Source organism: Pyrgilauda ruficollis, unplaced genomic scaffold (genome assembly GCF_017590135.1).
Source record: "Pyrgilauda ruficollis isolate IOZ18807 unplaced genomic scaffold, ASM1759013v1 scaffold24, whole genome shotgun sequence".
NCBI lineage: Eukaryota > Metazoa > Chordata > Aves > Passeriformes > Passeridae > Pyrgilauda > Pyrgilauda ruficollis.
The window spans coordinates 15,570,234-15,597,416 of NW_024523648.1; positions in this window are offsets into that span (position 1 = coordinate 15,570,234).

A 27,183-nucleotide genomic window follows, 5' to 3' on the forward strand; every position below is an offset into this window, starting at 1 on the left:
TCATGTTATTTATAATTCTGGAAGTTAAAAGCAGATTTATTTATTTAATAGGAGGTTCGATCTATTGCTCCAGAGCTACTTTAGTAGAAAGTACTGATATACATCAAAGGGCAATGCTTATGGATGGCTGAAACTGTAAGGCATGAAAAACCAAACAGATGGGAAGCTCATCAGGAATTTTGAGATGTATCTGTAAAGAACATACTTCTTTTGGCTGTAGGTTTAGATGAAGGACATGATTTCATCCAACATTTTCGTGGTTCATTTGCAACCAGGATGTTTATATAAAGTAAATAGCTGGAATTGAAAATTTGATTCTTTGCTTACCAGTAATATCTCAAACCTGAAGTGCATTTCAGGACCTTTAGCTCATAACCTAACTTATACACAGCTAGCATTTTACATTCATATCTAGACCTCACTGTCTTTCTCCTAACCCTGATTATTTATTGCCATCAATCTCTTTCACACAAATGCAAATGAAATAGAAAAAGGTTAGAAAATATGAAAATGTAAAATGCCTTCAGATAATTTTTTAAAATTGCAAAAGACCACTCTGTAAACCCACAAAAAAGGGTATCATGAGGGTGAAATCAAGAAGATATGAAAACACATCATAGCATATTTAGAAGGCAATCTTTGGGATATTCAGCAATTAGTCTTCAGAGTTACTCAACTTCAGAGATAGACCAACACTATGTATCACTCTGACCTAGCAACTGGTTCAGCTCATGAGGATGTGGAATGCAGTTATTCTGCAAGATAATGACCTAAGGGAAAAAACAGGCAGCTCAATATCATGCCAATATTTCTTTTCACTTCAGATTGAAGGTTTCACTTTTTATTACTCTCCTCCTTCTTCAGTTTCTTTTGTTTCAGGATAACTATTATTTACAGAATTTTACTCTTCAAACTGCCAAGATTAAATTTAGTCAATAAAAAGAGTTTAAGAAAAACCCTCTACATTTACAGAAAAAAATGGTCATTAAATCAGGCACCTGCAAAAAGAGACCAGAAGATGAAGATTCAGACAACTACATTTATTTTCTTTTCATGCATTCTTGTCAAAAACTGCTGTTAGTTGTGGCACTACTTTGCTTGAATCCTGCTGTCAGTTGAACTGAAAATTCTAAAAATTCTGCTGTTCTTTTGCTTTAAATGCTCCTTTAAGAAGGAGAAATTTCATTTACTATATTTCTAGAGGAAGATCCAAGAGAAAATAAGCTCAGCCTAGACAGCAAGAATCAGGTTCATTTAGCTCTTGCCATATGCCACCAAAGCTGCTAAGGTTCAGATGTTGAGCATCAAACCCTCAGAGTAGATACCATACATGAAAATGTAGGGGAAAAAGGTGATTCATAGCTATCAATAAAGGCTTTGAGTCTTACTTACTTATTCCTAACCATGCAATTGCAGGCTCAAGCCATGCCATTTCCAACCTGCCACAGAGTCTTGACATTTTGGGAGCATTTTCAGCTTTGCAAAGGTCAGAAATATGAACAACACCTTATATCACAATAAATAGTTAAAGACATGGGTCCTTTGTGTGTCTGCATTTTTTTTTATTAAAACCAATAGTGTTGTGGATATCTCAATGGGTTTTATTCTTTTGACAGAAATACCTCATCTTTTGTTTTGAGAAAATATGTTTGCCAAAAATATACTTTAAATGAGACTTTCTGTAATTAAGGAATTCAGAAGACATTTTTTTCTAGTTCAGAAATTCACATTTTATTAATTCTTAAGTACTAGAATCTTTTTCTTAATGGCATACTCTTGTTAATCAAAAGGTCTCCTCTGTATTTCTTGGAATAAAGCCAAAGCAAAATCACATTATGCCTGAAGGGGAATGCAAACGATCTCTCTTCCTTATTGCCTATATAATTTCAATTTTTTTACTGAATATTTGAATTTTCTCTCCTAAATTAAATTAAAATTCTGTCTTATATACATACACCTACCATTCCACTGCCCTCTACTGGAGAGAATGTATCCTATAGCCAATTTATGGAAAAGTAATCTGTGGTTGACTAGGGGCTGAAGTTTCTGGACCCAAAAATGGGGTGTTCCTCTCTTGGTGAAGCCTGCAAGCAGTTGGCCAGTACATCCAAAGGCAGATGTTTGATCATTATCTGTCTCCAGCACAAATAAACATTGCATTCAAAAAAGTAAAACCACCAAGGTAAGAAAACATGAGGACAGCACAATTAAGTACCCAAAAATTAGGATGCACCAGAAGTAAAGTTTCACATGGAAATGTGTCTCTAACTCCATGTGCATATCCATTTTTCAGTGCAGATTTTGTTTTCATGGAGGAAAACCTAATTGTTTTTCTGCATGGTTTAGGGGTGCTCTCAAATTTAGGTAGTTTTTTTCAGTGTGGTTAGTTATAAGTAAGGATTTGTCTGAACCTCCCCAAAATAATGTCAGGTGCTTTTCTGCTTTTTGTTATTGAAACCAACCGATCTATAAACATAAAGTGCAAACCAAATTAATTCATAAATAGGCTGAACACAAAAATTCCATCTGGATTGTTTGAAAAATCTTTAATAAATTACTTTGCAGAATGATGCATTAGAGTACCTCTTACTACTGAGTCAAATAGCTATTCTAAACTAGTATTTTGCATAAGCAAAAGGCAATTGAATCAGGACTTGCCTCACTTCAGGCAGCTAGGTCGTTACTCAGCAATCACTCATTCAAACAAAACATTAAATGAAAATGAGCAGATCTCTTTAATGTGCTATCACTGGCAAAAAATAATCAATGTGATGATTTACCATTTATCAATGCTGATTTCACATTTATCTTGCTGCATTACAAAATTTCTCCATTGAAATTTTCTCCATTCTCCATTTTTCAGTTTTTTACTGGTACAGCTTCTCACTGGAAACTACTTCATGTCAAAAGCTGGTAAAAGAGACTGGAAAACAAACAGCATACTGAGAGACTTCTTATATTCTTTCTTCTGTTTTCTGTTTAGTTTGCAACGACAGATCTACAAACCACTTTTCCTATTCTAAATTAATCTGAAGAGCAGAGGGAAAAATGAGAATCGAAGATCTTGCTTGTTTCAATTTCAGCTATTCTCAGTAACTCAGATTTACTTACAGATTAAGAATGAAAAATTATATGTGCACTTCTAGGTTTAAGGTACTACATATCCTGTAAGTGATGAGGCCATAAAATCCATTTGTAAAATCATTTGCTTTTACTTCAGTTGAACTTTTGCTGTAACACAGCCAAATTTAGTCACAAGCTATACACAAGAAATATTTTTGCTTAAAATAATACCCAGCATAAAATCCATTCATTCAAATTTTCATCAAAAACTGTTAGTGTTGTTCTCTTGCAGCTGCTTTTTGTCAGACTAAATTTTATTTTATAGAGCATTACAGTAACAGAAATAAACCCCTTTTGTCAAGAGTTTGCTAGAGACTGGAGAAGTCCTTCTCTTGTACTACCTGCAGGCAGCATAATGTTCAGCAAGTCCCTTGGATCCAAATGGATGCAGTGGGAAAATCTACTTAAATTGATTTTTTTTTTCTGGGGATGATGATTTTGCACTGCTTTGGAGCTAAAAAAAGCCATGTTAGACCCAGCCATGTTTTGCTGATGAAAAATCAGGGTACAGACAGTACAAACACAACAGGCTCCCAGACCTCGGGGGGGCGGACGTGTAACCTGGCATCACCAGCACAGTCAGGCAGTGTAACTTCTCCACTTGAAGGCTTCATTCACAGACCTTTAAGTCTTTTCCCTATAATTGAAACCCCTGAAGGAAAACAAAAACAATCCTGACTCGTGTTGCTGAGGGAAATTCGTGATCTGTTTGACAGATGCTCACCAGTTCTTCCAGGTCCCAAGGCTTTCCAGCAAATGAGCCACCAAGATGTTCCCCACTGGTTCAGGCAGGAACATCTCCTGGTACAAGAACATATTTTTCTTTCCCTTCAGCTGAATCTTTGCCCATCTGCATGTAGCAGGCCTCACTTTAATAGAGAGATTATTCCCTGTGTATTTAAATACATTGGAAAAAGTAATTTCTTTTGAAGTACAGAATGACTTCATGCTTGTATCATTTCTCCCACCAGTCTATTTTGGAGGCAAAGACAGGATCCTGGTGTGTGCAGCTCAAAGCCACCTGACCTACAAGACTGATAGGATCTTGGGCTTCCTCTCTTGGTTCTCAACACAGGGTAAAAATAATCAAGAAGACCATGAATGTTTTGCCTAATATAATATTTGAAAGTAAGTGCAAGTTATGTTGCCTTCGTCAGTGATTTCCTCATGAATTTTTTGACATCATGGAATCTAGTGGAGTCCAGTGATAACTTCTGAAATGAAACTCAATATTAACTCTAAACAAAGTTACTTCTACCTTGTGTGTGTACAGACTAGCATGAAAATGAACAAAACCTCAGGCTAACTAGAAGGCACCGGGGGAGGAATGATTTAAAAGGAGATTCTCCTTTCCAGAACCAATTCAAATGTTCACTGGCTAAAGCCAGGCACAATAATATTAACTGTTAGTCTTACAACAGCACCTCACAACAGTGACACAGACAGGTTTTTCTGTAGTAAGATTTCTCACATTTCCGCCTTGTAAAAGAATAAAAAATATTAGTTTCTAGAAGTTTTGGGAAAGATGTAGTATTGATCTTACTTACATTTTTGTATCCTTATAAGTTATGAAGGGAAGGTATATTAAAAAAATTTAGTTTCAGTATTAAAATATTTTGTTCTATGGTTATGGTGGGGGAGAACAGAATAAATTGCTCAGTCTTCTGCCATGAAAATTTTCTTTTATCAGGAGCTCCTCTTAGTTGATTGATTATATCTTCCAATGATAAACATTGAAATTATAGCTTTCATGAGATCATATGCAACAGAAGAGTCTCCCTCACCTGTAGCTTGAACTGGTCGAAGGAAGGTTTTGAATCCTAAACCACAACTCTTCCAGTTGACTTGGAAGCTCATACATGCAGCAGAGCACCAGGCTGGTGAGCTCTTTGCAGCCTGTGTTGCTAAGGAGACGAGGAACTGGTTTTGGAAAGCGCTGTTTAGTACATTTATATAACAAGGAGTTGCAGGTTTCAGTGCTGCAAGTGTACAGATTTCTGTAGTAATATAAGTAATATATATTAGATATATTTGAGATGGCTGGTTTTTTTTCTACAAAAAAAAAAAAAAATCCCAAACGACCAACAACAAAAAACCCCAAACCAAAACCAAACTAAAAACAAACAAACGAACAAAAACATATGCAGGAGAATAAGTGAAGAAATACTTCAGACACTGTTAAGAGAATTTTTTCGAATTTATATTTATTTATTTATTTATTGCTCTCACTTGGGTAATCAGTAGCACTGAAGGAGTCAGCTGGGCCCAGACAAAATAGTGCCTGAAGGTTGTACACAGACCCATTCATGTGGCCAGTCAAGAGCCAAGAGGCAGCAGCCACCTCTCCAGTGAGGATTCTGAGCCGTGAAGATCCCTCCTTCCTCACCCAGCAAAACTGAGGTAGGGCTGGCTGGGACAGAATAACTGAACCTAGTGTTGACAAGCTGAACTGTTTACTTGCCTATCCTCAATGTGCAGGTGCATTTTATGACCAGAGAAACCATTTTTCTTCTAAAGCATTTGCCCTCGCTCTGGTTCAGTTTTATCTTGTTTTTTTCATTTCAGCTGCCCATTTGGACAGTGTATTGAGAAAGCTCCACTTCTCCCTTTTGGCTGAAAGGAGTTGTAGAATTTTTTGGATTATATTCGCTAATTTCCTATAAATAAATTTTAAAAATTCCTAGCACAGTGATAATTTGTATTTCATTTAATAATTTCAACACAAAATAGTAAGACAATGACATTGAAACACATTTTTCTAATTTGTTTAACACTTCAAACAGAAATGTATATTTAAAAGTTCTCACTTTTACCACCAATCAGTTTTGTAGTTAAATTGAGACCTTTGCTGAAATATTTACTGAGAAGAAGTTAATTCAGAGATATTACTTTTGCTTTAGTTCCAAAAATTATTGGCATTATGGGACTACAAAACTGCTGGTCTAAAAGCGTTTGTGGGTGCTTATTTCATACCAGAATGTACTAGTTGTCATATTAATATAGTCACTATAGAAATAAATGGGATCAGCTCAATTTATTCAATTCTTTATAGAGGTACACAAGATTGTGTCTAACAATTGGAAACACAAATTTTCTTAAAATTGGCTACTAAAGTTAAAATTAGTAACATGTCCACACTTTCCAGCTTTCCATGTTTGAAAAAAAGCTGACATTGCTTTCTGCACCCAAAAATTTAGGTTGGCAAACAAAATAAATCAGAGTCCTTTTATCAAGTTGTGCATTTGCAGAATAAGACACTTCAATTCTATTAATTCTTGTATTTAAACACTCTAATGAAGGCATGAGCCAGATAGTGTAGAAGAACATTCAAAATAACAGAATCTGAATCAAAAATTTACAGACTAGCAGAGAGTATCATAGACAAACACCGGAAGAACAATTTCCCTAGTATGTTATTTGTACAGTGGCAGGAATAGGAAATCCTTGGGCTTTACAATCCTCAGGTGATTTTAAAAAGTTAGAAATTGTTCAGATGCATATTGCTAGTTCTGTGTTAAAGGAGCTGTCCACAACAGAAGACAATGTTGGTCACAACATGTGTAAAATAAACTCATACAACTAATAACACCTTGTGGTGGACAAATGGTGTTGTAAGAAACCTAAACTGAATGGCTTTTATTTAATAATAAGTTCTTTCCATTGTGAAACCAAAGAAAAATATATTTAGATATGAGAATAAGTGCCCTATATGCTGAAAGACACAAACCAGTATTTCCTGGAACTGGTTAAATAATAGTGGACAAAGCTCAACTTCTATATAGTGCAATAAGGTCTCCTTAAATCCAAGCTGTTGCTAAAAATTGTCTAACTTTGGAACTGTTTGCTCCTCTATTCTGTGGCTACAAATGATAGATTTTTTCCAGCTTATTGGATGACTCTAGTGTTATATTTTCTGTTATCTTAAAGAAGTTGCGTTGGCAGTAACCAGGAAGAAGGCTCTGTTTACCTCGCACTGGCTGCTGTACTCTGAGTAAATTTGAAACTTCTGGAAAGGAGAAGGAAGAGGGGAATTGCTTATTTTCTCAAAAGCAAGCTCAGCTCTGCAGAACTTTTCAAGTGCAGATGGAAAAGACAAGATGAGAAATGGTGAGCAGCATGATTAGAGACTGGGATATTCCTGAGAGGACACAGCTACTTGCCTATGGCATTGCCTACAGATTCAAAGCTGAGCTCCGAAGGAAACAGACCAGAGAACAATTCCTAGGAACGGGGAGAAGGCTTCAGTCTTTATTTCAACCCACAAAGTCATTGGTTGCTGCTGATTTTGGTAGAATTTGGGGAAAGGACTCTCATCCTGCAAGAAGCATTGGTTGGGGTTGATTTTTTCATGTTTCCTTTATCCAATATCCTGATGTTCCCTACTTCCTGAGCCATATTCTCCAACTGTGTTTGCTTTTCTGCTAATGGCACAAGTAATATTAGAATTTGGAGATTTTGTAGATTACATTAAAGAAAGGAAGACAGCAGAGTGGTTCTGTTTCTAGATTTTAGCCAATTCAGTGGTGACACAGGAGAGAGGCATAAGTACCAAGTAGTCCCAGACTGGAATATCAGGACACAGATATCCACAATGTTCTGCTCACACTGTTATTAAGCTGCTTTTAGGATTATGTTTAGAGGAATAGGAAATGATGATGCTAAGCAGTTCCACAGGCAGCTGCATCAAACAGGTATCAGAGACAACTGGCTACCATCAAAAGGCTTGAAATCTGAAATTCTTACAACTAGCTCATCTGTACAGAGCTCAAAACCATATTCAGTGTCACAAATATCAACGTTGTTGTGGCTGAGTAGATCTTGGATACAGTTCTTGAAAACCAAATATTTTCTACCAGAATTTCTCAGTTGCCCAATATTTATTATCTGTGCATGATCAAGAAATTAGGTTTATAAGCATCCTCTTCTGCCTAAACTTAAAAAATGCCAAATATTTATTTCCTAGGAGAAAAAGGTGAAATTATAAAAGGTTGATTGTTTTTTATTAGCTATCTTTAACTTTTACCAACTACTCAATTATTTGTGTTTCAATCAGACCATAGACAAGACTACTAAATTAAGGATTTTCAGTATGATTTGCTGAGTTTAAATTAATCTGTTTGTGTCAAGCAAGAGAAAAAAGTGGGACATTTGATCTACATTATCAAGCAGATTAAAAATCCTGTGCAATGATGTTAACAAATATGCACAACATTTTCATAGATTTCTGAAGTAGATTATAAGGAAAGAAATTTGATTCCTGCTCTTCAAGCTGACCTTTAATTTGGTGGTCACTGGAATCAGATCACCTGTGGCCTCAGTCTAGCATAGTGTTTCATCCTAATAAGAGTATAGTAGCAAATGCTAATCAGAGTAGTAATGCACTCCCAGCTATGTACTAGGTTCCCTCTTGAAGGACCATAGGACCTAAGAAAAATTAGAATTAACCTATTTTGCATTCCTGATGGCAGATGATTTTAGTAATAGTGGTAATGAGATAATACTGGACCTGTGAAAAAAAAAAAACCTCAGCAATTAAAAAACCATAGCTTGTTACCAGGGCATTTTTCATAAGATTGATTACATAATCTTTCTGGTAATTCATTATTATTGCCTAATTCCAAAGTTTTCCTCTGTTTTCCAAAGCCATGAGATTTAATAAGTTGTTTTCAAAAAATCATGAATATTCAGGGTGAAATTTTCAACAATATGCTACTTTAATTTTAAATACGAGCATATTGACAATCTGAGATACGCCTGCAGCTAAACATCATCTTTCTGCCACTGAACATGAATACTTGCTCATTGAACTTTCAAACTTGTCCTTATACCCTGCTGAAAGTCATATTGCAGATTATCACAAGAGAAAGGCTGTTGCCTGCGCAAACAGTTTTACTGGATTAGTTACTCTCTAGAGCACTGGTTTTCTTTGAATTTTTGTCCAGAGTCAGGCTTCTAACCACAAAGATTAGAAGCAAATACTAAAGTTTAATCAAGGAAAGCAAAAGCTGAAGTTCTTGGTTTCAAGACTGGAAACTGACAGAAATTAAGGAAACAAAAAAAAAAGGAAACAATTATAGATTGTACCTAGCAGTATTACACAATGAGCCTTGAGGGATTATGTAAAACATTCTTATTCAAGGAACAGCTTCAGTTCATATCACTTCAAGCCCATCCTTACTGCTGCCCTTGGTATGGATTAGAACTAGTTTGAAGACCTGAGAAGTTCTCACACTGCTAGAGTTCATCAAATTCTTTTGTGAGTTATTTTCTCCCTTTACTCAGAGCAGAACCTTATCCCTCCTTTCTCATCTCTTCTCTGGCTTTGTTATCGTGTAGGAATAGTTTCTGGATCTCCAGAATAATGACTGTTTTGACTCCTGTCCCCCCACCCTGTCTTTCAGAAGAAGCTATAACACGAGTTTTACCTTTAGATAATTAGCAAGTATCTGAAGTGCATGGGATCACCCACAGTGTTAATGCATATGGATGAGTATTGAAGGAGAAAGAAAACTTACTTTCAGTGACTGTGGTTCCTCAGCATTTTTCTTCAGAGCTCTGTCCAGGCTTCTTCTGCAGGCACTCCTGTGGGCGAAGGGAAGTGCCCTCTTATCTACATGGAAAATAGAAGGAGAAAGAAGGCTAAAGAGTATTTTTCTAAAACAGTTTAGACGGCCTTTAAAAGACCTGACATTCTCAGAGCTGAGGTCATCAGTCTTCTCCAGAACTGACAACAAAGGTGGATTAGTTGTCAACTAGAGTACCAAAGCCCCTTGACAGTTTGAAAGTCTACTGAATATCCAGATTCAAAATAAAATGCTGTCTAGCCAAGAAATTCTTATGCATGTACAGATCACACTGTTTGTACCCAAGAATTACAAGAACAGCAACTACTATTCAAAACCTAAACTTGTGTCTGTGTCATCTTATGCCTCACATCATCTTTCTAAAAGATGGTGATGATGAAAGATGAAACTAGCTGCAGAAATTGGCAAAGTCATGATAGAAATCCAGAGGTAAAATATTAATTAACACGAATGGGTATTTCAGGTTACCATAAACAAAAAGGGTGCAAAAGTTACTGTGGGTAAGAGCTGAATGCAACCTTCATATTGTTTTACAGAGCTGGAAAACTTAGTAAGAAACAGAACAAAACAAAAGAACTCCACCCCAAAACCCATGAACAAAATAATATGAAAAGTGTTTTGTTTTGGCAAAAAGACATTATATAGAAAGAGTTTTGTTTTGTCAAAATGTTTCTCTCCACTCTCTAAGTGTTCTGATTCAGCTGAGCAGCTTAGATGATGCAAGGGACTCAGGCATGTGCACAAAGAACAGCACCTTCCAGGCATATCTAAAGTAAAACAGGGTCTGACTTAATCACCTGCAAAATAAAAACACATCAAAACGTGAATACACACGTAGAAAACACTCAACAGAGAATTGTCTTCCTTTGCGTGCTTCAGCTGAGGAGGCTTGTGGAACGTTTCCAACCCGACTTCCAAAATGTGTCCATCTAAGCCTAACTTTTAGAACAAGTTAGACTTTTAAGTGCTAGTCTGTACTAAAAATGATACTTGTATTTTAAAAAGTTATTTCTGTATGTAAATATTGTTGGCTATATTCTTGCTCCAATAGGATTTAAAGCTTTGCTAGGTCAGATTTCCATCAGTAAATACTTCTCACTCAGCAGGCATTACGACACAACTAAATCCATTCTCCTTTGAAATATTCAAAGCAAGGAGAAGGTTGAGGGCAGTCCGTGGCACAGATCAAAACCCACAAATTAAGTAACTGAAAGAAACATAGGAGGCATTTGGCAAAAATTTTCTTTCACAATAAACCACACAGAAACTTGATTTCATTTTTGAAGCAAACATTCAGAGGTTCCAAATCTATGTTTTTTCAAAACTAAAAAGAGATCTTGAAACAGGTTTGTTCAATCATTTTGGGCCAATAATTAATATGAGAAATGCTGAAAGGCAAAGCTGGAAGACCTCCAAGTTCCAGATAAATGGTCAAAACTGCTTTTTTTTCCATTGCAATTGTCATTCACTATATATATTTTTTTTGTCTAAGAAAATCTTCACAGTATTTCTTAAATTTGTTAAGAAATTTGTACAACTTGCCATTGCTACAACCTTCTCTTTTCACTGTGGTCTTATCTCCCTTTGCAAAAAAATGCAACAGTCATGAAATAACTCACATACAATGAAGCAATGAACTCAGACCTGAGAAATTTGAACATAGATGAGGGGTTTGTGATTGACTATCTATTCAAAATACAGTGACTTGTGAGGAAGAGGCAAAAATGCTTGTAGAGTACAATCTATGGGTGTTGAAAAGTAAACAAAGGTAATATACATTGCTGTTTTGTTTGATTTCCTCTTTTTTTTTTTCCCCACTTATGCCCCATCCAAACACAAGCATATTCTATCCTGAGCAACTTGGAAGTGTTTTAAGTTTTATGATTGGCACTGTCTGGTTGAACTGTACACTCAATTCATTAGCTTTTATTTACCAGAAACACAATCATCTGTATCTATGCTACTGAATTCTTTCAAATATCAGGTTTTGCAGACCCAGCTGGGTAAGTGCAGCTACAGAACATTATTTCCATATTACAGTTTGGTTTACCCAAAATGTAATCTGTAACTCTGGACAAAACATGTTATAACACTGTTCAATTTGGCAACAAAATAATGAATTACTAAAACTTGAATTTGTGGGCTAAATCAACAGAAATAAGTAAGCCCAGCAAGACAGCCTGAAAGAGAATTCAAAGTTGATTTGTATAGGAGTCTAGCCAAAAGAAAGGGACTAGCACTTCTTCTTTGAATAATTGCACCGTCTGGAAATCCATTCAGTCTTTTTGTACGACATGCATGTGAAACCTGTCATAATGAGGTGTGAGCCCAGGTATTGCAAAGAATAAATATTTAATTTTACTGAATCGTTTTACAGCCATGTACAACGGAAAGTAACTGAATTGCTCTCTTGATGTACTGAAATGATATCTGAGTGTCTCTTTAAGAACATATGCTTTACCATAGAACCATCTTGTTACTGGAGTTAGAAAATGAAATAGTATGTCTTATGCAGGAAGTTAAACAAGACAACTTAGTGGCACTGTCTAGTTTAAAAAATTTGTCAAATGCAGGTTGGAAGTGAAAGAATGCCTATGCTGCATTTTATCAGAAGGTAGTAACTGCTGTGCTGGCTGCTATAATGTGATCACATGAAAACCAGCTTTGTTTTTTGCTCTCATCTCTTGTGAGATAAGGCAGTGATTATAGGCAAAACCTAAATACCCACTGCTTCTAAAAATGTTTACAGCTCTCCATCATCCTTTTTTTTTTTTTTTTGGAATGTATATGCCCTGTCCTTGACTTAACACTGCTATTTAGGTGTGATTATCCATTCACTTAGAATCAGTAATAGCTAATGAAAAACAGTGAAAAATAAAGTAAGTGCTTCAGAGACATGAGTTAATATCAAATACTAGAAGATCCTGCAAGTCCAAAACAAAATCTTCTTGAGAATGCTGATGACTTTGACTCCATCCCTCCTTTTTTCAAAACGGCCTCTGTGCTGATACCAAACCACACACTGAGTGGCAAAGGGAAGGCAAAGGAAAGCATGACCAACAGCTTGCTTCTACCTCTAGTGAGCTGTGGGAATACATGGAGCCCATAATGGAGTGACAAAGCAGTCACGGCATCAGTTTTGTACACTGCCACTTTCCAGGAGTTAATAAAGTCCTGAATGAAAATTAAACCAAAAAAAGGAGAAGTTTGTGTGCTTTAGGGAAAATGAAAATAGTGAACAATATAGTATGCTAGGACCATACAAGCAGGGAGAACAGCTGGTGAAATAAAGGAGATGGGGCTGAGAGGATACAAATCTTCTGCCTAAGGAAATAAGTGTGCATATTTGTTTTGGGAAACAAGATTTCACACAATCAGCTATCAAACTCACTCAATCCAAATGCCTCATTTCTGGCCTTGCATTTGCTGATTTATCTCCACTGATAACCAGAAACAGAGTCCTCATCTTCAACTTCAGGGTTTTCTCCTAAGAATTCTTGACCAGAAAGCAGTGAGACTTTTCAACAAAATGTAGGCCCAAATTTCTAAGTGCCCCACTGCAGTAGATCACTCTACAGAAATAACCTGATCTAAGGATTCTTTCAGGGCAAATCACACAGTTCAAAAATAACTATAGGCTTAGATGAGAAACATGATTAACAGCATCCCGCTGTCATTTGGCACTGCCCTTGTCATATCCCCATTGCAGCTTCAGTGTTTTATAGGATGTGTGTCTCTAGGATCACACAGTAAAGTGTAAAACACGTTCTTACATATCGCAGAATCACACAAGCATCAAGGCTGCAAGAGGCCTTCAAATCTAGTCCAACCATCAACCCAGAACAACCATGATCACCCCTAAACCTATCCCCAAAAGCCACATCCAGGCACCTCCTGAACACTTACAGAGAAAATATCTCCCCAGACAACTAATTCCAATGCCTAACCACTCTTTCAGTGATTTTCTTTTTCAAATATCTAATCTGGACCTCTTCTGAAAAATGTGGGGGTTTTTTGTTTGTGTTTTGATAATTCATCAAATTGATTTGAAGGTTCAAATAGGTTTACTTGAACTGTGCTTTTTCTGCCTTGCTGTTTTTTCTGCCAAAATTAATGTCAGTTCACTTCAGATGGTGATGAAAGATGGTTAAAAATTCATAACAACAGAAATAATGCCAGAAGAATGTGCTTGTGAAGTAGGAGTGGCTACCCAGCAGCAGAGGCAATTCATGTAAAGCTGTCAGGTGTTGTTCCAGTGAGACAGAAACTCTCATTATTGATACTTCCTCTCTGGCTCAGAGGAGTCTGCCTTGGCTGGATTACATAAAAAAATCCAAGGGGAAAGCGAAGCAGGTTGGGTAGCTTGGCAAACGCTGAGAAGAACGTGTGCATGCTCATACTTCGGTGCACGTGTGTGACGGGCACGTGCGTGCAAGTCCCTGGGTGGATGTCTTTTTTTCCACTGCATTGTTAAAGTGGAGTGAAAGGGCACTGCCCACGCTCCCCTCCCAGGACTTGACCCGGTGGCAAGGGCCTTGCATTCCTCAGCTGAGAAGTGCGTCTGTTTGCCTGAGCTGAGCCAGATGAAAGCACCGCTACCAGGCTCTACTTTGCCTCAGGCCCTTGCTTTTGAAAGAGCCAACCCTGCTGTTTCTCTTTGGGGCTTATTTCTGGTTTAAGAAGAACCGGCTAAAAGGAAAACCTTCCATTTTTCATTTGCCTTTGTATCTTAGTAAGGAGACAACATATATTTTTCATTTGAAAATTCATTTATTTTAAATATGGCAAGAGTTTGAAGTTTATGCTTGAAAATCACAATCAAATCCCCTCAGACAAATTGATGCTTTCATAAACTGGAACATGTTTAAAGTAAGACAGCTTCTTACAATTTCATTTATAAGCAAGACCAGGTTTTAGAAAACTTCTGGTCCCATAATTCAGTTGCATTGGAGAGTAGCGTTAGGCAGTGGTATTCCTAGTGTTATCCCTGACCAGCTACTTGGGCAAATCCTTTTACTTCATTGTATCCAGCTTCCATGAGTGATGCCTTTCTGTTGGAAGCTGTATTGTAGATTGGGCAGTGTGGGCACTTTCTCATACATATATATTTTGTACTATGTTCAGCATGGTTAGTTAAAACATATCAATGCTTTTGTACTAAAGTTAATACAGTTTCTCTGAAGAGGCTATCACTGAAATATTGAACATACTAATATCTTTCTTGATATGATCACCCTCTCATGAAGAAGCCTCTCACCTGAAAGCCAGATGTCAGGTATCATGCATGGAGTATGAAACTCTCAATGTCTCCCAAGATTACTCTCCCAGCCAGACTTACATGTTACCATTATGCTGTGCAGTTCTGAAGCATCTCTGGCATATTCTAACAGCCATCTGCTAGACACTGTTGGCAACCTGTTAACCAGATGCATTTAGAATTTTAGGTGGTAACAGGGGGAAGCCGAGGGACATTAATGCAGCAAGGAGATGTGCAACCCTTTCCCTATTAGTTGTATTGTTACTTTCATTACATGGTCTAATGATGCTCTGATGCAATTTGTAAGTTTTGCAATGCAGAGCTGCCAACACAAAACATATGAAGAGACAATTATGAGAGCGATTAACAGAGTTCTCCACATACAGAAAAGTGTATCACAATGTTGGGCTTTTCTCTATGTATTTTTTCCTATAAGAACTGATTATAGACACTTTTAAAACACCCAAAATACTCAACATTTGATTAGAATCACAGTCATAGAACAGCTTGTGTTGGAAGAGACCTTAAAAATCATCTAGTTCTAACTCCCCAGCCACAGACTGGGATAACCTTTCACTAGACCAGGCTGCTCAAAGCTGCATTCAACCTGGCCTTGAACACTTCCAGGGATGGGGCATCTACAGCTTCTCTGGGCAATCTCTCCCAGTGTCTTACCCCCCTCAAAATAAAGGACTTCTGCCTAATATCTAACTTATACTTAGCCTCTTTCAGTTTGGAGACATTCCCCCTTGTCTTGTCACCACATGACAGAGGACAGTAAAAAGTCCCTCTCCAGTTTTCTTGTAGGTCCCCTTCAGGTATTGGAAAGTTGCAATTAGGTGTGTCTATATTTTTCACCCATATGAACACAAGCAAAGCTCTTTTTTGAACCTGTATTTTATTCATCACAATCTCAGTTCATTCTAAAGTTAATCCTCTGTTTCTGAGACCAGATGGATTTTTTTTTTTAACATTGGAAGAAACCAAGGCTGAGTCAAATGGTTTCAGTGGCTTTTTGTTCTTTTCTAGTGTTGTCTGGAAGCAATTTTCTCAAGCTTTGTAATTTATTTGTCATCTTCCTCAAAATCCCCACGCAAGAAAGAATGAGAGCCTTTCTTTGGAATTAAAAACAAACAGAAGAAACCTTGACATTAGATTTTTATACATATCGTTCATATCCTGAGTGTAATAAATAGGTGTTTTTAGTACCAGTGGTAGGGATCTTGGGGAAAATAAGTTATGACTGAAACCTTGTATTCTGGAAAACAGAAGTGATAGTTTGGGTCTCCAGGGAATCAGTCACACATTACCTACTAAAATGTAAGCAGCCTCATATTTTTCTATTGTAAAATCTGACATGTAAAAGCAGAGTATGTATCCCAATCTTTAACCTGGTGTAAATGTTGCTTCTATACTCTCATACCAACAAAATAACTCTGCAATAAAAATAAAATCCAACAACATTTTCCATTTTTTACAAATGCCATTTTCTTATGTTCTTTTTTTTCCACAGTCTGTGTAAGGAGGTTAATGCTCTCATCAACACACAAGGAAATTAAATTTTGATACTATAGGACCAAAAAATAGACAGAAAAACCAAATTCAAAGCTGAAAGTTCCTGAAAAACAAACAAACAAACAAAAAACCAAAATCAAAAAACACCAAAAACTTATCTTTATTTGTTCTTTCTCTTTCTTTTTTCACTTTACTCTTTTTTTTCTATTTTCTTGATCCAGCTCGAATGCTTCTACTGGGCAGCTGTGTCAGGATGATAGAGGGCATAAAACTGAAATGTGTAGATTCCAATTCATTCTTGCAAAATAATCCATATCTTCAACTGCATCTGGAAACTCACATGGACATTTGTGAGAATTCATTTTGGTCTGTATGCTGCCAAAATGCAGTGGTTAAGTGTCAGGTGTGACATTCTGTACCAGCTATGTGTGGGTTCTGGATTGATTTAAATTCAAAGTCTCATAATGTGTGCAAATAGTCTATCTCAAAAGGGAAAAAGTCCTGTCAGTGTTCAAAGTAGACCAAAGCCATTTGTAAGCCAAAGATGGGAATATCTTTCCCCAGAAATACTGGAATGTGCTCATTTTACAGCACCCTGGCCTCAACACTAGAATATTTTGTAAACATAAGTTATGAAATACAGAAACATTGAATAAGAAGAACAAGTAGAGTCACTACATATATACAATTGCTTCCTACAGCTCACTGAGATTACCTCAGGCTGACTGAACTGAATGCCTGCCAATTAGCTAACATCCATGCACAAGGATGGATATGATCACTCTCAAACACTACAAACAAACATTGGCATTGAACTAAATTATTGTTATTTTATATTCAATTCCAGAAAAATTCTAAATAAAACAATTTTGAGTTATATGAATGGAGCCAATATATATATGAAGTTCTGAAATATTTTCCACATATTATAATAATCATAATCTTCAGACAGTTCATTGCATCATAATGTCTTTCTCATGGAAAGCATAAAAAAGCAACAAGTTGCATTGGGTAATAAAAAAAAAGGATGGAAGAAGAAACCCCAAGCTAGGTTAGCTAATTGGAAACTATTTTTTGTATTGTTTATGACTGTGAAGAAAGGACAAAAAAGCTGGACGCACTTGAGGAGTGGGCATGAGAACTTCTAACTTCACACAAGAACCTTGAAGTGCTCTGCAAGTGCATGGTGATGCACCTCATTTGGGACAAATCCAGACATAAGCACAGACTGGGAGAAGAATTCACTGAGAACAGCCCTGCACAGAAAGGCCTGGGGCTTCTGGAGCACAGTAAGCTGGACTTTAACAGCCAGTGTGATCTTGCAACCCAGAAAGAGAACCATGTCCTGGGCTGCATCCCAAGCAGCGTGACCAGCAGGGTGAGGGAAGGGATTCTGTCCCTTTGCTGTGTCCTGGTGGGACCACACCCAGCACACTGCAGCCAGCTCTGGGGCCCTCAGCACCAGAAAGGTGAGCACCTGTTGGAACATGTCCAGAGGAGGCCTCAGAGGTAACCAGAGGGCTGGAGCCCCTCTCCTATGGAGACAGACTGAGAGAGTCCAGGTTGTTCAGTTTGGAGAAGGGAAGGGCCTGGGATACCTTACAGCAGCTTTCAGTACCTCAGCGGGGCCTGCAAGAGGCCTGGAGGGGGACTTTTTACAAGGGGATAGGACCAAGGAGAACGGTTTAAAATCAAAAGAGGAGAGATTTTAATTAAAAAAGGAGAAATTTTGGTTAAATATTATGAAGAAATTCTTCATTGTACTGGTGTGAGACACTGCCATAGATTGCCCAGAGAGCTTGTGTCCCATCCCTTGAAGTGCTCAAGGCCGGGCTGCATGAGGCCTTGATCAGCCTGAGCTAGTGGAAGGTGACCCTGCCCCTGGCAGGGGGGTTGAAATTAAATTATCTCTAAGGTCCTTTTAAACCCAAACCATTAGTTTCTATGAAACTAATGAAAATTCTATTGAATACACAATCCCGAGATGTATCCAGAGATGTATTTTCTAGTAAATAACAAGCAGTCCGTGAAAGCATTCACCCAGAAAGTTGTATGAAGTTCTTCTCACTTTTTTCCCCCTTAAACCTTGAGCATTCTGGAATTTTCCTCCATTATTCAAACAAGTAATATTCTTGTCTCTCACTAAAAAGTAATTTTTATAACTGAAATTTAGGTGGAATTATACGGTTAGTTTTACATATCTGACAGCATAAAAGCATATCAATCTCTTGCTGTTGCATGTCATGTCGTCCTTTTCATGAAGGAATCAAAAAGTGGTTACAATGCCTACCTACACCACTCCTACTGGGATCCTCTTTTAGAGTCTTGTACCTCTGCTGGTTAGAAATTCTATTCTAATCTCCCGCCTAAGCTTTTTATGACAAGTTTAACAGGTATTCTCTTTCTGGCTCACCCATGGATTCATAGAGAAAACCTGCTATTTCTTCTCAGTCTTCACTTTGCCAGGGTATACAGGCCAAGACTTTTTTCTCATTTTGTCTAACAGTATGTCCATGTCCTTGACTGCCACTGCAGGCCTCCTTTACATCTGTATTTCACTTGGAAAAATGTACCTAAAAACATAAGGGAGTAGAACTGCACCCAGTTTTCTAGATGAAGGCTTCCACAGGCTATCTTTTCCAGAAGATACCTCTCTGGATATATCTTGGCTTTTCTTCATAGCCACGACAAGTACAGGACTTGCAAGCCAATTAACTAACCTGTGCTGATTTTTTTTCCCTCTACTTTCTTATAACAAGGTACCGCCTATCCATGTGGCAGTGGTTATCCTCATTATTAGTAGTAAGATGAAATATTATATTCATATAATATTTTTATTTGTACATAAATGTGCATTTTGTTTCTTTATTACTTTTTAAGGCACATTCCTTATTCATTAAGATAAATTGTAGAATATACTTATTTAGCTGTATAAAAATTCCTTTTTTTCTACATGGAGGAAATTTTTTACAACATTTTTTACTTTTAAAAAACCTGATTTTTGGTCATATAAAGTTCAGCATTTCCAGTGTTTTGTCCTTCACAACTGTAATTTTCCAGGGGCATGAATTTGAGTCAGTAAAGTCATCAAGTAAATAAAACATTGTAACGTGATAAAATCTGTAATTTTCCCTTGATCTACCGAGCCTACTGTTGTTTGCTATTTATCTGTATATTTAGTTAAAATAATTCCTTAGTGGAGAACGGCTGTATCTGTGGGCCTTCCATTTGAATCATTTAACTTCTAGAAGCTGTTGTTTTAGTTTCCTTGGTAAACCGTTGTTTCATATACGATGTTGGCTCATATCCCAATGCCAAGTTTAAAGTTAATGATTCTGGGTTGTTTAGGCTGTTAACATGTTCATCTTCTGATTCACTGTTGGTCATTGAACATTTCCAAATATGTGAATCCAATGGGGAGAGAAAGCAAGCAGTAATGAGTAAGGAAGCAATAAGGCTTACAATAATAGCATGAATGTTTTGGAAGAGCAACACACCCCTTTTGCATTCAGAGCAGAAATCACTTATGAGCAATCATAAGTAATTTTGTTGTGTAATTTGTTTATTCAGAAAATGTCTTCTTGTATACAAGTTGTCAGGAACTATACAGAGGCTTCAGCCAAAGGGCTACCACTCTTTAAACAAGAAGCAATTGTGCTTGGTTTCATTCTTTGACACTCTTCCTAATCTACTCCAGATCTGACCTGCTCCAGACCCTGAGTTTTAAACTTGACAAACACTACAGCCTCAGGCTCTTCATGGGAGAAGAGAATTTTCTTTTTAAAGTAAATTTTCTTTTGTTAAATTTCTCTGTCCTATGTAATTATTTCCTGGATTTAATCATGAGAGAAAAGAAAATTTTTTTATTAAGACAGAGTTCTTTCTGTTATGAACATTCATATGATTATTCAAATATGTATCATAGCAAAGATGAATACTTTGTAAGGTTTAAATATTGTAGTGCAAATATTATGTGCAAATAGAGTGGACAAAAATCAAGAGGCAATGGCTTAAATATGTAACTGTCTTTTCATCTGTAAAACATTGGTTTTATCTGAAAATACTTAAATTCGAGTCATTTTTCTGTGTTACAAAGTTCTTGTAAGGAGAAAATTCAATACACTGCCTCTATTTTATCACATTCCACAACAAAAAAATAATGAAGTGTTAAACTAACACAGCTGTCTGAAATCAGTTCATGGTAGGAGGTCTTAAGCTTATAGCAGATTTCTAGCCTGCAAGACACTGTGCCAGAAACTCTAGATCTGGTTCTGCTGTGATCTGAAATCTAATTGTGTGACTGTGGCAAAATTACTCCTCACTCATTCAGCCACCCTTCTTGCTCTAAGCTTCTTCTGCAGTAAACCAGGTAACAGTCATGTAACAGTGATATCAAAGCGTTCTTGTTTTGATAGCAGCCCTTGCCATAGTGATTTAAGGGCTACATTAATTATGAGCCGTTTCCAGGAGTCTCCATTGAAGTGTATTACACTTGGGATATTTTAAAGTTTCAGAAACCATTTATGACTGAATCTTGCTAAAATGCATGCCAAGGTATAAAGCAAAGAATTCATTTAGCAAAGTCTTTCCTCTAGATGATTCCCAACAATGACTATGTATTAGAATACTATTGATTATACTGTGCAGTACTGACAATGAAGTTGTCTTCACCAAATACAATGAACTATGTCGACATAGAATGAAAGTACAGAAATTATCAAAAAGAAAAGGAAAAAAATTAGTTTGAATAGTCAGTTTCCACAGAAGTCACAGAGCTTCCTTCTGGAAAACTGCTTAGATTTTTTAAGAATGTTTAAAAAAACCGATCTCCCCAACACACTGGAATTGTACAGTTTTATTAGAATTGAACGTGACTCTAGCTAGAATTTTTTATCCATGTATTTCAGATGTTAAGAAAACTGTTGATAGCTTGATTTCTTCCATGTTAAAGGTGGGAGAAGAGAGACACAGAACAATTAAACCTTCTCCCCATGCTCACCAAAGTCAGTGCTGAAGGTGGAGATACAGTCTGTTCTGGTGGTGGTAGAGGTGCTGGAGGTGGAGATACAAGTTCTGTGCTCCAGGACTCTGCCTTGCTGCCAAAAGCTGCATGGTCATAAGGTTTTTTCAACATTGTTTAGAAGATCTAGATAGACAAAGTTAGTATTGTAACAGTAAAACTAAAATAAATGGGGGAAAAAATTTCTTGTCTAACACAGGCACATCTTTTGACTGTCTTCAAAGGAATGAAAACCATTAATACCAACACTGACCAACAACTTTTCTTTCAGATATTTTTGTTAAAATGTTGAAATGACAAGTAGCCTACAAGGAGTAAAAATATAAATAAAGTGAATTACTGAATTATTCCTAAGTTCTATGAGCACTGTATCCACACCCCTTCAGACCCTTCTCAAGCAAAACTACATGGTGCACAAATGCTCCTCACCATCTGAGATTGTAAGAACCCTCATTTAGAACAGTATCAAAAGACAGATATATATTACTACAGCAGAGTAACATGAATAAAGAAAATGCAGTATAATGGGTACCAGCTATACTGAACAGGGTAAGGTATGCTGCTAATGGGTACCAGTGTACTGAACAGGTCATGAAACACACAGTTCAAAACCGACACACCTACAGAGTTTGCAAAGCAAAATCTTTTACTGCACAGTTCCTCAGTTCCTTTTGATTCTGTATCTTTCACATGCTTGTTACAAGTGTTATTCTGTTGCTTTGTTTATTTACTCATTAGTTTGGATCGGTGCAGTGAATTCCATATCAGTTTCATTAAGACTTTTACCCAGTTCAGTATGGTTGGCTCCCATTATATTACATTTTCTTTATTCTAGTGAATATGACAAATTTGGTAAATTTATTCAGTGTACTGTGTCAATTCAATTATATGTTTCATCTCTTTCTTTGTGAGCTATATTTTTCTTGGAACATGTAATATAAAAGCTCAGCATTGTCACACTTACTCCTTGTATAACTTGCAATGTGTTACGCATTCCCGGCAAGTTAATCTGTAGCCTGCCACTTTCTTTCTCTGCTGTGAGGGCATTTTATCATCTTTCCATATAAAAAGGAACTTAATAGGTTTTTGATTAACAAGTCATTGTACATTTTTTGAACAGCTGGGAAGTCTGAATTAAAAATCTCTTTTTTTAAAGAAACAATTTATTAATGTCACTCTTGTGCCAAGACTACTTTCTTTTAATGTTATAATAACCAAACAAAAATAGAAGACTGAGACAGTGAGACAAGAGTACTTGTAAAAGTGAAAAATTCAGGAGCCCAAAGGGCTATTCTCATTATGAGGTCAGGAACTGTTTGATCGAGAGTGCTCAAGAGTTGCAAGTCTGAAACACCTCTTAAGTTTGTCTATCACAAAGAATAAATTCCTTGCAATTATCTCAATGTTTGTTTAATATTTACCATCTTTGTTTGGAAATACCAGTGCTTCCTGAATTTGTCTACAAGATGCCTTCAAGGAGGAAGATTCGCAGATTAACCAATAATCTTGATTTTCCTCAGGCTGCTCAGATTACAGGACTGCTGCCTAAACAGGGAAGGTGTTCTATCCAGACAGCAGCATCTGATAGCAATTAGGCAAACCAAGATCTTGTATGTGAAATTACACAGAGGTTACTATTGCTGATAAACAGATCTGCTGCAATTGCCTGGAGTTGCCTTGTTGCCTTAAGAGCAGTGTCCCTTTAAGTGCACTGAGGATTTTCTTTTTAATACATGGACTGACACTAACAAAGAACTAAATAATTGTCAAAATGGAGCAGATCAAGTTGCTTATAAATTTAGCCAAATTTATAACCTTAATGATCTTATTCAAATTTATTTTCTTTTCCTAATTGCTTCATATTTGACCTTTTTTTCCATATAAAAAAAAAAAAAAGAAAAAAAGTTTGGCTTTTTGAAGAAATGTAAACTTTCTTCTTTTACTCAATGCTTGTGAATGTTTCACTGATGAATTCTATTGCCTCCAAACTTCGGAACACAAACATAAAACTTGGCAGAAGCAAAATAAATTAACCTGTTAGGGTGGCTTATGTCATCACAGCTATGCTGCTTTGGATATTGATTAGGTCAGAGCCACTGCTGATACCCACTCCTCCCTGTGATATATGCCCCTGGGAGACAGCCTGCATTTCATAAGGGAACCCCATAATGCCTAAAAAAAAAATCAGAAAATGCTTTATATGTACTAATTTTAATCAGAGATACTGCAGCACTAGCTGATTAAATGGTTGTGCAGTCTGAAAGCATGTGCAGCCCTGGCTCATGCGGCTCACGAGGTTTTAATGTTGTTGGCTTGTGTGAAAGAGTGCCCTTGAGGAAGTACAGCATGTCCCACACAGCTGTAGTCCAATCTGATGGGATAAACTATGGAATGTATATTGCCACAGCACTTTATGAAAGTCAGTGCCTCTTGTATCTGGGTTTCTAAGAAAACTAAAGTGCAAATGTATTTTCAGTTTTATTAAGGTTAGCAATTACTGATGACACCCACAAACTGATGGTGATGGCCAGAGTCCAGTGCAGCAAGCCCTCCCACTGGCAGAGCACCTAGGGAGAGGAATTCAGGGTCACATCCTTTGCCCTTGTAGAGTTTCTGTCATGATTTCAGCAGGGCGTACAAAGGCAAAGCTTCCCTTGCTGTACAGCTCACAACAAATGGAAACTGCATCCTCCAAAAAAGCCCTTGGACCCTCATTAAAAACCCTAAATCTCAGTTCATTTTTTTGCTGGATTCACAGTGGACAGAACTAAGAGACATACCCGTACTAGCCCCTGTAATTAGCACTGGTGAGGCCACATCTTAAATCCTGTGTCCAGTTCTGGGCCCTTCAGAACAGACAGTGAGGTGCTGGAGCAAGTCTAAGAAAAGGGCAACCGAGCTGGAGAAGGGTCTGGAGCATAAGTTCTGTGAGAAGCAGCTGAGGGAGCTGGGGCGGTTTACCCTGGAGAAAAGGAGGGTCAAGGGTTACCTTATAACTCTACAGCTTCGTGAAAAGAGGGTGTAGCCAGGTGGGGGTCAGCCTCTTCTCCCTGGTAACAAGTGACAGGCCTCAAGGTGTGCCAGGGAAGGTTGAGTTTGGACATTAGGAAAAGTTTCTTCACTGAAAGGGTGGTCACACATTGGAACAGGCTACTCAGGAAAATGGTGAGATCACAAGCTCTGGAAGCCTTCAAAAAAATGTGTGGATGCTGCACCTTGAGATGTGGTTTAGTGGTGAACCAAGTTAAAGGTGGGACTTGATGATCTAAGAGGTCTTTTCCAACCTTAATGATTCTGTGGTTCTATAAATGCTGCCTGCCTAAAACAGGCTCTCCTTGTAATGTCCCTGGAAAGCCTATTTGGGATTAACTTCCTCTAGAGGAAAGCGACCACCTGTCCTGGCTCCTGTAGGGACTAAGCTGCATCTGCTAGCATGAACAAGCAGAACTTCATCAGCACCTTTCTGAAAGGTTTTGTGTTTTCTTAAAAAGATCTCTCACACTATGAGAAAGATTTCTAAAATTTGTCTGATGAACAATCAACCTCTACTACCATTTCTAGCTTCCAAATATTTCATTTTTATAGAAATTTAGACATGTTAATTTGGGGCTAGCATTGTGGTAAGGCAGTGCTGACTCTAAGGCCATCTTACCTTTTCAGAGAGCAGGAATAAATCAGCATGGTGTATTCAATAGCTGCATTTATACTTCTCTTCTGAAGGCCACTTTCTATGTCACCCAGAGCCCCAACACCCCTGTTCTCTCAACCAGCTGTCCCACAATTTCTTCCTTTTATGCTTTACTTTTTTTAACCTCTGCACATCTCAGCTCAGCCACTTTAAGACCAGCTGTAAAACACAGGGGATCATTTAAACTCCACACTAGATGGTCCTGCCCAAAACCAGATTTTTGATTAGACAGAAATAATAGATTTTGATTAAATGTCAGTATCATTCCCCAAAAATTCACAGATTTTTTTTTTTTGAAAAATTAAGAGACTATCCCCCATTTGCATTTCTGAGTTTGCAGCAGTGTGACCTACAGTAGGTACCAAGGCCCCTGCCTGTGTAGAGCTTGGGAGCTCAGAAAGCCATCATAAACCTATAACCAGGAAAAGAAGGGAGCCTACTGGAGGTCCTTACATAAATCTGTTCCTGAAGTAGATTTATAAAATCAATTTACAAAACGCAGTTATACAATAAGTGTGTTTTTTCAGGTCCTGGTTTCTGAAAAACATTTTTCAAAACAGAATTTTAATGGTTACTGAACAGAGACAGTAACTTAGAGATGTCACAATTTCACCTTATTCCACCTCAATTTATGGAGTGTACCATTTACGTACTACTGTTCCACAATGAAGTGCAATGTTCTCATCGAGTGTGTTATGGCAAAGCTGATCCATCCAATCTTATGAGAAGTCTGAACACTTCATTTCTACTGTCTATCTGCTGGTTGCTCAACTCTACACTGTTTAAGTCTCAGTGGCCAGTCCTCTCCTGCAGCTGATCCCATTTCAGGGAAATCTGGAAGAATTAAAACATACACACAGTTTTACTCCCAGTGGAGTGTATGGGCCAGGGCAGATATTGTCCCACAAGCGTGATATTGTGCAGAACTTAGTGTTGCAATTTATAGTGAATGGGGTTTGCAATCACTGCTCTAACACAGCCTTTGGTAAATGGCAAAGTAAATGGTGGCAGAGTCTGATAGTTTGTGTACACATTACCCTCATTAAGCACTGGAAAAATAAAATTCCTCACCTGATCTACAGACAGGGAATTTTACAGGCTTGCAAATTCATGAAGTCTGAAAAAGAATACTCCAAAGGACTCAAAAGAAATAACTTGTGGAATAACAGATTACTATCTGAAAGTATGTAGGAGATACTGACTGGGTAAATCTGCTCTTCAGGTTAGGACCTGCTTTTCTATTTTTTTACCATTGTAGAAGCATCTGGGAGAAGAGCAGCTAGAGCTGGAAGAGTATAAAATCTAAATTCCAACTATCAAGGATATTTTCACACAGAACACACAGTATAGTGTTGTTTTATTTTAAAGGATGGACAAAATATTGAACCAAACAATCCAGAAGGGAAGATTGAATGCTACAAAAAAGTCTGTAATAATTCACTGGCACTGGTTCTGCAGGAATTTCCATTACAAGCTAAATTTATATTTGTGTCCCTTGTTTTCGATGTGATCCATGAACATCAAAGTGAGGATGAAGTGGTCTAAACTTTAATCAGAAACAAAATATTGTATTAAATGTGCTAGTGCTGATAACTGTTGGGTTTACAATCACAGAGCACAATACTCTTTGCAATAAATCATTTTTATACTTAACCTGTTTGAAAGAGATAATGAATCCATATGACATCTGACATTAACAACGAAATAACATACTGAAATAAATGCCAAATTCTCACATAAAATTTAGAGTTCAATTTTATCACAGACTCTTTGAATACGTCCAAAAAGCAATTGAGGATGGCGGGATATGTTTTGATTATCCTGTGAGGAGAAAAAGAAGTAACATTCAAATTATTCAAAATGTATTATTTATTCACTTAGGTTTAAAATCAAGACTAACAGCCTAGCCAGCTTATTTGACCTGAAACCTCCAAGGAAATATTTTTAGCATACTTTATAGCTCTAATGAAACTAATAGCATTTTTGATGAAACAAG